The sequence below is a fragment of the Salmo trutta genome, unplaced genomic scaffold (genome assembly GCF_901001165.1).
Source record: "Salmo trutta unplaced genomic scaffold, fSalTru1.1, whole genome shotgun sequence".
Taxonomy (NCBI): domain Eukaryota; kingdom Metazoa; phylum Chordata; class Actinopteri; order Salmoniformes; family Salmonidae; genus Salmo; species Salmo trutta.
Genome location: NW_021822780.1, coordinates 18,192 through 35,394, shown reverse-complemented (window position 1 = coordinate 35,394; position 17,203 = coordinate 18,192). Strand labels below are relative to the sequence as shown.

The 17,203-nt window shown below is 46.9% G+C and overlaps 1 long non-coding RNA gene across 1 annotated transcript in view; it reads left to right on the top strand.

The window, feature by feature from the left end:
- The window catches only part of LOC115184390 (uncharacterized), a 45,769-nt gene that overhangs the window by 16,707 nt on the left and 11,859 nt on the right, over positions 1 to 17,203 (top strand). The window contains exon 3 of the long non-coding RNA XR_003874331.1: positions 6,430 to 6,521. This is a non-coding gene — a long non-coding RNA (uncharacterized LOC115184390). The remainder of the gene's footprint in view (positions 1 to 6,429; positions 6,522 to 17,203) is intronic.

Genomic DNA, 17,203 nt, shown 5'->3' with positions numbered 1-17,203 from the left:
TGCGAATGCACTTGAAGAAACTTTCAAAGTTCATAACATTTTCTGGATTGACTGACCTTCATGTCTTAAAGTAATGATGGACTGTCGTTTCTCTTTGCTTATTTGAGCTGTTCTTGCCATAATATGGACTTAGCCCTATTTGGTAAAAGACCATCTTCTGTATACCAACCCTATGTTGTTATTGGCTCAAACACATTAAGAAGGAAAGAAATTCCACATATGTACTTTTATCAAGACACACCGATTTAATTGGGGGGCTCCCGAGTGGCGCAGCAGTCTAAGCACTGCATCTCAGTGCTAGAACCGTCACTACATACCTGGTTTGATTCCAGGCTGTATCACAACTGGCTGTGATTGGGAGTCCCATAGGGCGGCGCACAATTGGCCCAGCGTCGTCCGGGTTATGGCTTGGCCGGAGTTGGCCTTCATTGTAAATAAGAATGTGTTCCTAACTGACTTGCCTAGTTAAATAAACATTTAAATTAATAAAATAGTATACAAATTGAAATGCATTCCAGGTGACTACCTCATGAAGCTGGTTGAGAGAATGCCAAGAGTGTGCAAAGCTGTCAAGGTAAAGGGTGGCTACTTTGAAGAATCTCAAATATAAAATATATTTTGTTTTGTTTATTACTTTCTTGGTTACTACATGTTTTGATATGTGTTATTTCATAGTTTTGATGTCTTCACTACAAAATCCCTTGAATGAGTAGGTGTGTCCAAACTTTTGACTGGTGCTGTATGTGTATATGCAAAGCAGTGAGTGCACACAATCTCCCTTTTGAAAGGTCTCTCCTTCACTTCTTTTAACTTGTTGGGGCTAGGGGGCAGTATTTACACGGCCGGATAAAAAACTTACCCGATTTAATCTGGTTACTAATCCTACCCAGTAACTAGAATATGCATATACTTATTATATATGGATAGAAAACACCCTAAAGTTTCTAAAACTGTTTGAATGGTGTCTGTGAGTATAACAGAACTCCTATGGCAGGCAAAAACATGAGAAGGTTTCATGCAGAAAGTACCCTGTCTGACAAGGTGTTGTTGTTCTTGCTTCTGTTTATTGAAGAGTCAGGATCTTAGCTGTAACGTGACAATTCCTACGGCTCCAATAGGCTCTCAGAGCCCGGGAAAAACATGAACGATGACGAGGCAGCCTCAGGCTGAAACACATTATCGCCTTTTCCAAGTGGCCCATCAGAGGACAATGGAATTAGGCACGTGCCCGATTCGACCCTGTGCAGTATTTTCCTTCGGCTGTTTAGGCTAATTGCAGATTCCCGGTCGGAATATTATCGCTTTTTTACGAAAATAATGGCATAAAAATTGATTTTAAACAGCGGTTGACATGCTTCGAAGTACGGTAATGGAATATTTAGAATTTTTTTGTCACGTTCTGCGCCATGCGCACGACCGTGATTTACCATTCTGATAGTGTCTAGAACGCACAAACAAAACGTCGCTGATGGAACATAACGATGGATTATTTGGGACCAAACCTACATTTGTTATTGAAGTAGAAGTCCTGGGAGTGCATTTCTGACGAAGAACAGGAAAGGTAAGACCATTTTTCTTATAGGAAATGTGATTTTGGTGAAGGCTAAACTGAGTGGGTGTCTAAATAGCTAGCCCGTGATGGCTGGGTTATGTACTTAGAATATTGCAAAATGTGCTTCATCCGAAAAGCTATTTTAAAATCGGACATATCGAGTGCATAGAGGAGTAATGTATCTATAATTCTTAAAATAATTGTTATGCTTTTTGTGAACGTTTATCGTGAGTAATTTAGTAAATTGTTAGTAAATTCCCCGGAAGTTTGCGGGGGGTATGCTTTTTCTGAACGTCACATGCTAATGTAAAAAGCTGTTTTTTGATATAAATATGAACTTGATTGAACAGACATGCATGTATTGTATAACATAATGTCCTAGGTGTGTCATCTGATGAAGATCATCAAAGGTTAGTGCTGCATTTAGCTGTGATTTGGGTTTTTGTGACATTATATGCTAGCTTGAAAAATGGGTGTCTGATTATTTCTGGCTGGGTACTCTGCTGACATAATCTAATGTTTTGCTTTCGTTGTAAAGCCTTTTTGAAATCGGACAGTGTGGTTAGATTAACGAGAGTCTTGTCTTTAAATAGCTGTAAAATAGTCATATGTTTGAGAAATTGAAGTAATAGCATTTCAAACGTTTTGAAAATCGCGCCACAGGATTCAACTGGCTGTTACGTAGGTGGGACGATTTGGTGCCACCTAGCCCATAGAGGTTAACATCCTGACCCTACCTGCTATTGCCATGGGCGTGCTTGAGAACATCCTGCTGTTAAGTGTGTCCCTGGAGGGCCGCCTCAACCTCTTTGGGCCAGTGGGACGTTTGCGTCCCACCCTAGTCAACAGCCAGTGGAATCGCGTGGCGTGAAATACAAATACCTAAAAAATGCTATAACTTCAATTTCTCAAACATATGACTATTTTACACCATTTGAAAGATAATACTCTCGTTAATCCAACCACGTTGTCCGATTTCAAAAAGGCTTTACAGCGAAAGCAAAACATTAGATTATGTCAGGAGAGTACCCTGCCAAAAATAATCACACAGCCATTTTCAAAGCAAGCATATATGTCACAAAAACCAAAACCACAGCTAAATGCAGCACTAACCTTTGATGATCTTCATCAGATGACACTCCTAAGACATTATGTTATACAATACATGCATGTTTTGTTCAATCAAGTTCATATTTATATCAAAAAACAGCTTTTTACATTAACATGTGATGTTCAGAACTAGCATACCCACCGAAAACGTCCGGTGAATTTACTAAATGACTCATGATAAACGTTGACAAAATACATAACAATTATTTTAAGAATTATAGATACAGAACTCCTTTCTGCAAACGCTATGTCAGATTTTAAAATAGCTTTTCGGCGAAAGCACATTTTGCAATATTCTGAGTACATAGCTCGGCCATCACAGGCTAGCTAATTTGACACCCACCAAGTTTGGGGCAACCTAAACTCAGAATTACTATTAGAAAAATTGGATTACCTTTGCTGTTCTTCGTCAGAATGCACTCCCAGGACTTCTACTTAAACAACAAATGTTGTTTTGGTTCGAAATAATCCATAGTTATATCCAAATACCTCCGTTTTGTTTGTGCGTTCAGGTCACTATCCGAAGGGTAACGCGTGAGCGCATTTCGTGAAAATTCAAAATATTCCATTACCGTACTTAGAAGCATGTCAAACGTTGTTTAAAATCAATTTTTATGCTATTTGTCTCATAAAATAGCGATAATATTCCAACCAGACAACGTTGTATTCATTCAAAGACTGAAAGAAAAAAATGGAGAAGTCTCGTGAACGCGCATCTCAGTCTCACTGTCCCCAGGCAGGCCACTTACAAACTCTGCTGCTGTACTTTGCCCAGAGACAGGAGACACGTCATTCCACTTTCTGAACGCTTTAGAGAGCCAATGGAAGCCTTAGAAAGTGTCACGTAACAGCACAGATGCTGTAATGTCGATAGAGATGCAACAGAAGGACAACATTGTCAGACAGGGCACTTCCTGCATGGAATCTTCAGGTTTTGGCCTGCCATATGAGTTCTGTTATACTCACAGACACCATGCAAACAGTTTTAGAAACTTTAGAGTGTGTTCTATCCAAATCTACTAATTATATGCATATTCTCGTTTCTGGGCAAGAGTAGTAACCAGTTTAAATCGGGTACGTTTTTTATCCTGCCGTGAAAATACTGCCCCCTAGCCCCAACAGGTTAATCTGCCGTTAAGTTTGTCCCTGGAGGGTCCCCTTCATCTGCCGGTAAGTTTGTCCCTGGAGGGTCTCCTTAGTCTGGCGTCGTTTGTCTCTGGAGGGCCTCCTTAGTCTGACATTAAATTTGTCCCTGGTGGGCTGTCTTAGTCTGGTGTTAAGGTTGTCCCTGAAGGGCCTCCTTACTGAGCCCGTAAAGAGCTGGGAGACCCTTTCCTTCTATAGGAGGGCTGTGAGACCGAGAATGTTACATCTCCATGGCCCATCTCCTGCCCCTGACCTTATTCATGGCACCTACATGTCCCCTTCCTGTTGGGACACTTTCATGGTCCTCTTCCTCCCAAATGGAAATCTTCCTCTTGGAACACTTTCATGGTCCTCTTCCTCTTGGAACACTTTTATGGTCCTCTTCCTCCCAAATGGAATTCTTCCTCTTGGAACACTTTCATGGTCCTATTCCTCCCAAATGGAATTCTTCCTCTTGTAACCCTTAATATTGTTTCCCTGAAGACGAACACTGTCCTAAGCTGACCCCAGACCTGTCAGTAAAGTTCATATATGCCCCCTGAGGACTGCCCCCAGACCTGTCAGTAAAGTTCATATCTTCCCCCTGAGGACTGAGCACTGACATGTGAAAGGCTGAGTTGACAGTTTCACTCAACAACTCACACTATTGAAGTCTCACTCCTTAATTTGAAAAACAACAGAATGGCAATCCAATGGGTACAGTGCATTCGAAAGTATTTATACCCCTTTTCCACATTTTGTTACTTGACAGCCTTATTCTAAAATGGACTAAAGTTTTTTGTTCCCTCATCAATCTACACACACTACCCAATAATGACAAAGCAAATACAGGTTTGTAGCAATTTTATAAAATAAATTAATAAAGAGAAATATCACATTTACAGAAGTATTCAGACCCTTTACTCAGTACTTTGTTGAAGCACCTTTGGCAGCGATTACAGCCTCAAGTTTTATATATTTAATACATTTGCAAAAATGTCTAAACCTGTTTTCGCTCTGTCATTATTGGGTATTGTGTGTAGATTGATTAGGGGAAGATATTATTTTTTTTAATCCATTTTAGAATACGGCTGTATCAAAATGTGGAAAACGGAAAGTGGTCTGAATACCTTCCGAATGCACTGTATATATCAGACATGGTCAACATGATGACTGTGTATTGTTCTGTTAAGCAATGTGGTTATTGTAATTAAAGTCCAGGTAGACTGGAGAATATTTATCTGACTCTACTGTTAATGTGTACAGTCTTGAGAGACAAGAAGCAGCCCAGCAGTTTGGCTTTTTTTGGGCCCTGGATGGATTGATGGGCCCTGGTGTACTACTTCCTGATGGATGGGCCCTGGTACACTACTTCCTGATGGATGGGCCCTGGTGCACTACTTCCTGATGGATGGGCCCTGGTGCACTACTTCCTGATGGATGGGCCCTGGTGCACTACTTCCTGATGGATGGGCCCTAGTGTTCTACTTCCTGATGGATGGGTCCTTGGTGCACTACTTCCTGATGGATGGGTCCTAGTGTACTACTTCCTGATGGATGGGCCCTGGTGCACTACTTCCTGATGGATGGGCCCTGGTGCACTACTTCCTGATGGATGGGCCCTGGTGCACTACTTCCTGATGGATGGGCCCTGGTGCACTACTTCCTGATGGATGGGCCCTGGTCAACAGTAGTGTACTATATAGGGAATAGGGCCCTGGTCTACAGTAGTGTACTATATAGGGAATAGGGCCCTGGTCTACAGTAGTGTACTATATAGGGAATAGGGTGCCGTTTTGGACACAGATGTGATTTGTAATTTTAAACTAAGTTGCTCCATATTATATGTTGTTGTTCACGTGGTTCTGAGCACACACACACACACACACACACACACACACACACACACACACACACACACACACACACACACACACACACACACACACACACAGGGAACATCTGTAAACTTTCTGTGGTTTGAGGGTTTTGTAAATATCTGTCTTTGCTAACCTAACCCTTAACTCACCCTGATTCAGATCTGTCCTTGCTAACCTCACCCTGATTCAGCTGGATATCTGGCCTTGCTAACCTAACCCTGATTCAGCTGGATATCTGGCCTTGCTAACCTAACCCTGATTCAGCTGGATATCTGGCCTTGCTAACCTCACCCTGATTCAGCTGGATATCTGGCCTTGCTAACCTCACCCTGATTCAGCTGGATATCTGGCCTTGCTAACCTCACCCTGATTCAGCTGGATATCTGGCCTTGCTAACCTCACCCTGATTCAGCTGGATATCTGGCCTTGCTAACCTCACCCTGATTCAGCTGGATATCTGGCCTTGCTAACCTAACCCTGATTCAGCTGGATATCTGGCCTTGCTAACCTAACCCTTAACTCACCCTGATTCAGATCTGGCCTTGCTAACCTAACCCTTAACTCACCCTGATTCAGCTGGATATCTGACCTTGCTAACCTCACCCTGAATCAGCTGGATATCTGGCTAAGACTTCCATTTATTATATTCACTACCATAATGTTTGTGTATATATCATGTGTGTTTTCTCCCCAGAGGGGTGGGTGGGTGTGTGTGTGTGTGGGTGTGTGTGTGTATAATGTATGTGTGTGTTTTCTCCCCAGAGCTGCGTGTGTTTCCTGAGCGTTATGTGGTGTGTGTGAGCCGACTGGAGGATGTCTCAGCTAACCCGACCCCGGCGGTAACCGTAACCGTGGTGAGTGGCTGTTTATACTCCACTACTTCCTCTTCCTTCCAGTCGCTTGGCAACATCACCAGCACGGGGCTCTGTCTGTCTGTTATTATAGGGCTTCGTTGCCAAATACTGCTCCCACTTCCCACTGTATGTGCTGGAAGTTGTTTACTTAGATTGGCCCCTGGATGCGCTGCCAAATTGTGCGCCTGGGTCCCACTGGATGTGTCCCAAATGGCACCCTGTTCCCTATGGACCCTGGTCAAAGTAGGGCACTTTATAGGGAATAGGGTGCCATTTTGGATGCAGTATGTATATGCTGGCTTTGTTTATGTAGTGTGGCCCTTGGACCTGCCAGGGTTATTTTCAGGCCCCCGACCCCTACTCCCAGGGATGGGGACAAGATTGGGACAGAGTGTCTGAGGTTGTGGGGTGAAGGGTTCCGGAGTTTACAGGGGTCACACACCACTGGATCTGGGGTCCAGGGAGAGAACGACATCTGTTTGTGCAATCTTGTCACGACAATGACCATAGGGGTTGGCAAGACAGCAGAAACTGACCTGGGACCAGACTAGGCCATTCACTGAGACCAGGCTGAAAAGAGCTTGGCTACATTAAACCCTGGGAGCATTCTGTTTCAGGCCGTATTCATAAAGTGTCTCAGAGTAAGAGTGCTGATGTATAGGCTAGCACAGTCAGTGCAGGGGGATCTGTAGGCTAGCACAGTCAGTGCAGGGTGATGTCTAGTGAGTGCAGGGGGATCAATAGGCTAGTACAGTCAGTGCAGGGTGATGTATAGGCTAGTACAGTGAGTGCAGGGTGATGCATAGGATTGTACAGTGAGTGCAGGGTGATGTATAGGCTAGTACAGTCAGTGCAGGGTGATGTATAGTGAGTGCAGGGTGATCTATAGGTTAGTACAGTGACTGCAGGGTGATGCATAGGCTAGTACAGTGAGTGCAGGGTGATGCATAGGCTAGTACAGTGAGTGCAGGGTGATCACTAGGCTAGTACAGTCAGTGCCAGGTGATCTATAGGCTAGTACATTGAGTGCAGGGTGATCACTAGGCTAGTATAGTGAGTGCAGGGTGATCTATAGGTTAGTACATTGAGTGCAGGGTGATCACTAGGCTAGTATAGTGAGTGCAGGGTGATCTATAGGTTAGTACATTGAGTGCATGGTGATCACTAGGCTAGTATAGTGAGTGCAGGGTGATCTTTAGGTTAGTACATTGAGTGCAGGGTGATCTATAGGCTAGTATAGTGAGTGCAGGGTGATCTATAGGCTAGTACAGTCAGTGCAGGGTGATCTATAGGCTAGCACAGTGGGTGCAGGGTGATCTATAGGCTAGCACAGTGAGTGCAGGGTGATCTATAGGCTAGTATAGTGAGTGCAGGGTGATGTTTAGTCTAGCACAGTGAGTGCAGGGTGATGTTTAGTCTAGCACAATGAGTGCAGGGTGATGTTTAGGCTAGCACAGTGAGTGCAGGGTGATGTTTAGGCTAGCACAGTGAGTGCAGGGTGATGTATAAGCTAGCACAGTGAGTGCAGGGTGATGTTTAGTCTAGCACAATGAGTGCAGGGTGATGTTTAGGCTAGCACAGTGAGTGCAGGGTGATGTTTAGGCTAGCACAGTGAGTGCAGGGTGATGTATAGGCTAGCACAGTGAGTGCATATGTAAGAATATGTGGGTCCATTGGGAAAGGAACCAATGACCCCGTAGTTGTTAGTGCCTGGCTCTTACCAACTGAGCCACACTGGACCACTGACATATATCCAACACTGAGGGAAATAGTGCCTTCTAAGAACGTGTAGTGCCTTCTAAGAACGTGTAGTGCCTTCTAAGAACGTGTAGTGCTTTCTAAGAACGTGTAGTGCTTTCTAAGAACGTGTAGTGCCTTCTAAGAACGTGTAGTGCCTTCTAAGAACGTGTAGTACCTTCTAAGAACATGTAGGCCTAGGCTCTGAATATTTATCTGACTATAGTTGGTAATGTGAGAGACCACCATTCCTTTCAACACATATTTTCTCTCACACAAACTCAACATTTTGTCTGGTCTGAGGGAGATTCCCATGAAGGTAGTTTCCTATTCAGAAGTCATGTGCCTTCATTGATTTGATTCACATTCAGAAGTTTGGGGGAAAGATGTAGCCGTGAAGGCTAGTCAGTGTAGGAACAGCTGTAGTCAGTGTAGGAACAGCTGTAGTCAGTGTAGGAACAGCTGTAGTCAGTGTAGGAACAGCTGTAGCCAGTGTAGGAACAGCTGTAGTCAGTGTAGGAACAGCTGTAGTCAGTGTAGGAACAGCTGTAGCTAGTGTAGGAACAGCTGTAGTCAGTGTAGGAACAGCTGTAGTCAGTGTAGGAACAGCTGTAGTCAGTGTAGGAACAGCTGTAGTCAGTGTAGGAACAGCTGTAGCTAGTGTAGGAACAGCTGTAGTCAGTGTAGGAACAGCTGTAGTCAGTGTAGGAACAGCTGTAGTCAGTGTAGGAACAGCTGTAGCTAGTGTAGGAACAGCTGTAGTCAGTGTAGGAACAGCTGTAGTCAGTGTAGGAACAGCTGTAGTCAGTGTAGGAACAGCTGTAGTCAGTGTAGGAACAGCTGTAGCCAGTGTAGGAACAGCTGTAGCTAGTGTAGGAACAGCTGTAGTCAGTGTAGGAACAGCTGTAGTCAGTGTAGGAACAGCTGTAGTCAGTGTAGGAACAGCTGTAGTCAGTGTAGGAACAGCTGTAGCTAGTGTAGGAACAGCTGTAGCTAGTGTAGGAACAGCTGTAGCTAGTGTAGGAACAGCTGTAGCTAGTGTAGGAACAGCTGTAGCTAGTGTAGAAACAGCTGTAGCTAGTGTAGAAACAGCTGTAGCTAATGTAGAAACAGCTGTAGCTAGTGTAGGAACAGCTGTAGCTAGTGTAGGAACAGCTGTAGCCAGTGTAGGAACAGCTGTAGCCAGTGTAGGTACAGCTGTAGCCAGTGTAGGAACAGCTGTAGCCAGTGTAGGAACAGCTGTAGCCAGTGTAGGAACAGCTGTAGCCAGTGTAGGAACAGCTGTAGCTAGTGTAGGAACAGCTGTAGCCAGTGTAGGAACAGCTGTAGCCAGTGTAGGAACAGCTGTAGCCAGTGTAGGAACAGCTGTAGCCAGTGTAGGAACAGCTGTAGCCAGTGTAGGAGCAGCTGTAGTCAGTGTAGGAACAGCTGTAGTCAGTGTAGGAACAGCTGTAGCTAGTGTAGGAACAGCTGTAGTCAGTGTAGGAACAGCTGTAGCTAGTGTAGGAACAGCTGTAGCTAGTGTAGGAACAGCTGTAGCTAGTGTAGGAACAGCTGTAGCTAGTGTAGGAACAGCTGTAGCTAGTGTAGGAACAGCTGTAGCTAGTGTAGGAACAGCTGTAGCCAGTGTAGGAACAGCTGTAGCCAGTGTAGGAACAGCTGTAGCCAGTGTAGGAACAGCTGTAGCCAGTGTAGGAACAGCTGTGGCCAACCGTAGCCCTACCGTTCAGAGCCCACGCTGTGTGACACTCACGCTCTCTCCCACGTCAAATTACCTTTCTCTTTAGTTATTTTGTGTCCAGTCATGACAGAGACTGGACACAGCGTCTTCCAGAAACGAGTTCTCATTTGAACCCGCTCTGCCCTCCCCAGAGAGGACTGTGGGAAATCAACGAGGAGCCTCATTCTCACCTTGGCGCTGACATCAGAGACCACGGAGGATGTCTCTCTCTCTGTCTACCATCCAAATGGCACTCTATTCCCTATATAGTGTACTACTTTTGACCGGTTCCCTATGGTGATACAGTGCACTATAAATGGAATAAAGTTCCCTTTAGACTCTGTGTTCCATCTATCTACCCCATGATCGGGGGGTCTCCCTCGCTGTTATTCTATCAGGGATTTTGCTATTGTTTCTCTTTACTCTGAGTCTCCCAGTCTCTCCCACTGCTCTGTGAATCTCCCAGTCTCTCCCACTGCTCTGTGAGTCTCCCAGTCTCTCCCACTGCTCTGTGAGTCTCCCAGTCTCTCCCACTGCTCTGTGAGTCTCCCAGTCTCTCCCACTGCTCTGTGAATCTCCCAGTCTCTCCCACTGCTCTGTGAGTCTCCCAGTCTCTCCCACTGCTCTGTGAGTCTCCCAGTCTCTCCCACTGCTCTGTGAGTCTCCGAGTCTCTCCCACTGCTCTGTGAGTCTCCCAGTCTCTCCCACTGCTCTGTGAGTCTCCCAGTCTCTCCCACTGCTCTGTGAGTCTCCCAGTCTCTCCCACTGCTCTGTGAGTCTCCCAGTCTCTCCCACTGCTCTGTGAGTCTCCCAGTCTCTCCCACTGCTCTTTGAGTCTCCCAGTCTCTCCCACTGCTCTGTGAGTCTCCCAGTCTCTCCCACTGCTCTGTGAGTCTCCCAGTCTCTCCCACTGCTCTGTGAGTCTCCCAGTCTCTCCCACTGCTCTGTGAGTCTCCCAGTCTCTCCCACTGCTCTGCGAGTCTCCCAGTCTCTCCCACTGCTCTGTGAGTCTCCCAGTCTCTCCCACTGCTCTGTGAGTCTCCCAGTCTCTCCCACTGCTCTGTGAGTCTCCCAGTCTCTCCCACTGCTCTGTGAGTCTCCCAGTCTCTCCCACTGCTCTGTGAGTCTCCCAGTCTCCCCCACTGCTCTGTGAGTCTCCCAGTCTCTCCCACTGCTCTGTGAGTCTCCCAGTCTCTCCCACTGCTCTGTGAGTCTCCCAGTCTCTCCCACTGCTCTGTGAGTCTCCCAGTCTCTCCCACTGCTCTGTGAGTCTCCCAGTCTCTCCCACTGCTCTGTGAGTCTCCCAGTCTCTCCCACTGCTCTGTGAGTCTCCCAGTCTCTCCCACTGCTCTGTGAGTCTCCCAGTCTCTCCCACTGCTCTGTGAGTCTCCCAGTCTCTCCCACTGCTCTGTGAGTCTCCCAGTTTCTCCCACTGCTCTGTGAGTCTCCCAGTTTCTCCCACTGCTCTGTGAGTCTCCCAGTCTCTTCCACTGCTCTGTGAGTCTCCCAGTCTCTTCCACTGCTCTGTGAGTCTCCCAGTCTCTCCCACTGCTCTGTGAGTCTCCCAGTCTCTCCCACTGCTCTGTGAGTCTCCCAGTCTCTTCCACTGCTCTGTGAGTCTCCCAGTCTCTCCCACTGCTCTGTGAGTCTCCCCGTCTCTCCCACTGCTCTGTGAATCTCCCAGTCTCTTCCACTGCTCTGCGAGTCTCCCAGTCTCTTCCACTGCTCTGCGAGTCTCCCAGTCTCTCCCACTGCTCTGCGAGTCTCCCAGTCTCTTCCACTGCTCTGCGAGTCTCCCAGTCTCTCCCACTGCTCTGTCAGTTTCCCAGTCTCTCCCACTACTCTGTGAGTTTCCCAGTCTCTTCCACTGCTCTGTGAGTCTCCCAGTCTCTCCCACTGCTCTGTCAGTCTCCCAGTCTCTCCCACTACTCTGGCGTTGAATGAAAGCAACACTTGTAATATTTTCAGTGGAGCGAGAAAGTTGTCAGTGAAGGGTTCAGATTGTGTAAGGCCCCAACCTTTTCCAGCTGAAAGAGAGGGAGACGGGGAGGGAGACGGGGAGGGAGACGGGGAGGGAGACGGGGAGGGAGGGAGAGAGGGAGAGGATGCACTTCTCTAGTTCCCCTCAGGATCTGGTTCAGACAGGCAGACTGGAGAGGAGTGGAGGGGACTCTTGTGGTGGAGCTCTCGGTTCCAATTAAATTCTGTTTAACGGGCTTTAGTAGCATGGGAAAAATATGTCTACATTGCCAAAGTAAGTGAAATAGATAATAAACAAAACTGAAATATACAATTAGAAATTAACAATAAACATACTTTCACTAATGTTTCAAAATGGAACATTGACATTGAAAAATTATACAATGTGCAAGTAGTTGAAGTATGAAAGTAAAACAAATAAACATAAGTATAGGTTGTATTTACAATGTTTGTTCACTGGTTTCCATTTTCATGTGGCAACAGGTCACAAATATTGCTGCTGTGATGGCACAATGTGGTATTTATTTATCAAGATTGGATTTGTTTTCAAATTCTTTGTGGGTCTGTGTAATCTGAGGGAAATATGTGTCTCTATGGTCATACATTTGACAGGAGGTTAGAAAGTGCAGCTCAGTTTCCACCTCATTTTGTGGGCAGTGTGCACATAGAGTACATTCGGAAAGTATTCAGACCCCTTCACTTTTTCCACATTTTGTTACCTTACAGCCTTATTCTAAAATGGATAAAAAAGAACAAAAATCCTCATCAAACTACACACTACACCCCGTAATGACATATCAAAAACAGGTTTTTAGAAATGTTTGCAAATGTATTAAAAAATCGATACCTTAAGTATTCAGACCCTTTGCAATGAGGCTCCAAATTGAGCTCAGGTGCATCCTGTTTCCATTGATCATCCTTGATGTTTTTACAACTTGATTGGAGTCCACCTGTGGTAAATTCAATTGATTGGACATGATTTGGAAAGGAACACATCTGTCTATATAAGGTCCCACGGTTGATAGTGCATGTCAGAGCAAAAACCAAGCCATGAGGTCGTAGAGCTCCAAAACAGGATTGTGTCGAGGCACAGATCTGGGGAAGGGTACCAAAACATTTCTGCAGCATTGAAGGTCCCCAAGAACACAGTGGCCTCCATCATTCTTAAATGGAAGAAGTTTGGAACCACCGAGAGTCTTCCTAGAGCTGGCCGCCCAGCCAAACTGAGCAATCGGGGAAGAAGGGACTTGGTCAGGCAGGTGACCAAGATCCCGATGGTCACTCTGACAGAGCTCCAGAGTTCCTCTGTGGAGATGGGAGAACCTTCCAGCAGGAAAACCATCTCTGCAGCACTCTACCAATCAGGCCTTTATGGTAGAGTGGCCAGACGGAAGCTACTCCTCAGTAAAAGGCACATGACAGCCCGCTTGGAGTTTGACAAAAGGCACCTAAAGGAGTCTATGGGAAACAAGGTTCTCTGGTCTGATGGCTTATACAAATGTAACGGGCTTCCTCACAATTACCTCATTACAAATATTCTGTCTTAAACAGGCATGACCACTTCCATGTACACTTGAAATTAGAACACGTGAAATAACATTAATAATGAATTGTTATGTGAATGGAACCGGCGAATGGCGGCAACCTGGTAACATATAGCGTTGTGCGAAAAGGCAAACACGCTCCTGCTGCTCAACCCAAATGACGCAGGCAAGACGGCAACACGGAGCTCCGACACAAAGTGAGGAACAAAGCAAAGCATTAACAGAATGAAACCGTTTCTAGCTTGTTAGTGTTTATAATGACAACGTTTCACTAGCTTACTGCTAACAAAGAAATCTTAACTGTCGCTAACTGCTAAGAAATGACTATACTGTAGCTAACTTCTAACAAGGGAGCAAATTAATAATGTTTATTTTTATCCCGGCCAAACCTGGATGACGCTGGGCCAATTGTGTGCCGCCCTATGGAACTCCCAATCGCTGCCGGATGTGATACAGCCTGGAAGTGATCCATGGACTGTAGTGACGCCTCTTGCAGTGCCTTAAACCACTGCGTCACTCAAGAGCCCTATTTAGTCATTTGCAGTACAATGCTTCTAAAGGAAATATATTTTAATATTGGGCCTTATGGCAGATTTAGACAGGGTGCACGTTCAAGACGAGTGGGCACAAATCCACTTCTTCACAACAAAACAACGACGTGTTTACATCGTTCCCTCTGTTATAATTTGTACGTGGGAGTGTTGTCTTTCCTGTTCTCTGAATAATGCAGCCAGGAAAGTTTTATACATATACCGTTTTTTTTGAGAAAATGGTTTTGAACCCGAAATTACTGGTCACGTTGTTGCTGTGGTAAAATGATAAGGGATTCTCTGGCATATTCCATAGATCAAATGTCGTCATCTGTTGTCAGAGGTCTTTGTGTGCGCGTGTGTGCGCGTGTGTGCGCGTGTGTGCGCGTGTGTGCGTGTGTGTGCGTGTGTGTGTGTGTGTGCCACTCCAGTCAGTCAGGTTCCCAGGTCTTTTTAAGGGGAATTCAGCCTGAGGTCTTTGTTTTTATATTTGACATGTGATCTGATTTCTCTGTGGAAACAAATGCCTCTCTTTCACTGAGCACTGTGTGTGTGATATACTACATGAGTCATATCCTGAATTGGTCTGAAAAAGAGGTTCAGTCAGTTCCACCAGGGTTCCAGTCAGTTCCGCCAGGGTTCCAGTCAGTTCCGCCAGGGTTCCAGTCAGTTCCGCCAGGGTTCCAGTCAGTTCCGCCAGGGTTCCAGTCAGTTCCGCCAGGGTTCCACTTGGTTCCGCCAGGGTTCCACTTGGTTCCAGTCAGTTCCACTAGGTTCCAGTCAGTTCCACTAGGTTCCAGTCAGTTCCACTAGGGTTCCAGTCAGTTCCACCAGGGTTCCACTAGGTTCCAGTCGGTTCCAGTCAGTTCCACTAGGTTCCAGTCAGTTCCACTAGGTTCCAGTCAGTTCCACTAGGGTTCCAGTCAGTTCCACTAGGGTTCCAGTCAGTTCCACCAGGGTTCTACTAGGTTCCATTCCGTTCCACTAGGTTCCAGTCAGTTCCACTAGGGTTCCAGTTAGTTCCACCAGGGTTCCAGTCGGTTCCAGTCAGTTCCACTAGGTTCCAGTCAGTTCCACCAGGGTTCCAGTCGGTTCCAGTCAGTTCCACTAGGTTCCAGTCAGTTCCACTAGGTTCCAGTCATTTCCACTAGGTTCGTCAGTTCCACTAGGGTTCCAGTCAGTTCCACTAGGGTTCCAGTCAGTTCCACCAGGGTTCTACTAGGGTTCCAGTCAGTTCCACCAGGGTTCTACTAGGTTCCAGTCAGTTCCACTAGGGTTCCAGTCAGTTCCACTAGGGTTCCAGTCAGTTCCACTAGGTTCCAGTCAGGTCCGCCAGGGTTCCACTAGGGTTCCAGTCAGTTCCGCCAGGGTTCCACTAGGGTTCCAGTCAGTTCCGCCAGGGTTCCACTAGGGTTCCAGTCAGTTCCACCAGGGTTCCACTAGGTTCCAGTCAGTTCCACTAGGGTTCCGGTCAGTTCCACTAGGGTTCCGGTCAGTTCCACTAGGTTCCAGTCAGTTCCGCCAGGGTTCCACTTGGTTCCGCCAGGGTTCCACTTGATTCCAGTCAGTTCCACTAGGGTTCCAGTCAGTTCCGCCAGGGTTCCACTAGGTTCCAGTCAGTTCCACTAGGTTCCAGTCAGTTCCACTAGGTTCCAGTCAGTTCAACTAGGGTTCCAGTCAGTTCCACCAGGGTTCCAGTCGGTTCCAGTCAGTTCGACTAGGTTCCAGTCAGTTCCACTAGGGTTCCAGTCAGTTCCACTAGGGTTCCAGTCGGTTCCAGTCAGTTCCACTAGGTTCCAGTCAGTTCCACCAGGGTTCCACTTGGTTCCGCCAGGGTTCCACTTGGTTCCAGTCAGTTCCACTAGGGTTCCACTAGGTTCCAGTCAGTTCCACTAGGTTCCAGTCAGTTCCACTAGGTTCCAGTCAGTTCCACTAGGTTCCAGTCAGTTCCACTAGGGTTCCAGTCAGTTCCACCAGGGTTCCAGTCGGTTCCAGTCAGTTCCACTAGGTTCCAGTCAGTTCCACCAGGGTTCCAGTCGGTTCCAGTCAGTTCCACTAGGTTCCAGTCAGTTCCACTAGGTTCCAGTCAGTTCCACTAGGGTTCCAGTCAGTTCCACCAGGGTTCCAGTCGGTTCCAGTCAGTTCGACTAGGTTCCAGTCAGTTCCACTAGGGTTCCAGTCAGTTCCACTAGGGTTCCAGTCAGTTCCACTAGGGTTCCAGTCGGTTCCAGTCAGTTCCACTAGGTTCCAGTCAGTTCCACCAGGGTTCCACTTGGTTCCGCCAGGGTTCCACTTGGTTCCAGTCAGTTCCACTAGGGATCCACTAGGTTCCAGTCAGTTCCACTAGGTTCCAGTCAGTTCCACTAGGTTCCAGTCAGTTCCACTAGGGTTCCAGTCAGTTCCACCAGGGTTCCAGTCGGTTCCAGTCAGTTCCACTAGGTTCCAGTCAGTTCCACCAGGGTTCCAGTCGGTTCCAGTCAGTTCCACTAGGTTCCAGTCAGTTCCACTAGGGTTCCAGTCAGTTCCACTAGGGTTCCAGTCAGTTCCACCAGGGTTCTACTAGGTTCCAGTCAGTTCCACTAGGGTTCCGGTCAGTTCCACTAGGGTTCCGGTCAGTTCCACTAGGTTCCGGTCAGTTCCACTAGGTTCCGGTCAGTTCCACTAGGTTCCAGTCAGTTCCGCCAGGGTTCCACTTGGTTCCGCCAGGGTTCCACTTGGTTCCAGTCAGTTCCACTAGGGTTCCAGTCAGTTCCGCCAGGGTTCCACTAGGTTCCAGTCAGTTCCACTAGGGTTCCGGTCAGTTCCACTAGGGTTCCGGTCAGTTCCACTAGGTTCCGGTCAGTTCCACTAGATTCCGGTCAGTTCCACTAGGTTCCGGTCAGTTCCACTAGGTTCCGGTCAGTTCCACTAGGTTCCAGTCAGTTCCACTAGGTTCCAGTCAGTTCCGCCAGGGTTCCACTTGGTTCCGCCAGGGTTCCACTTGGTTCCAGTCAGTTCCACTAGGGTTCCAGTCAGTTCCGCCAGGGTTCCACTAGGTTCCAGTCAGTTCCACTAGGTTCCAGTCAGTTCCACTAGGTTCCAGTCAGTTCCACTAGGGTTCCAGTCAGTTCCACCAGGGTTCCACTAGGTTCCAGTCGGTTCCAGTCAGTTCGACTAGGTTCCAGTCAGTTC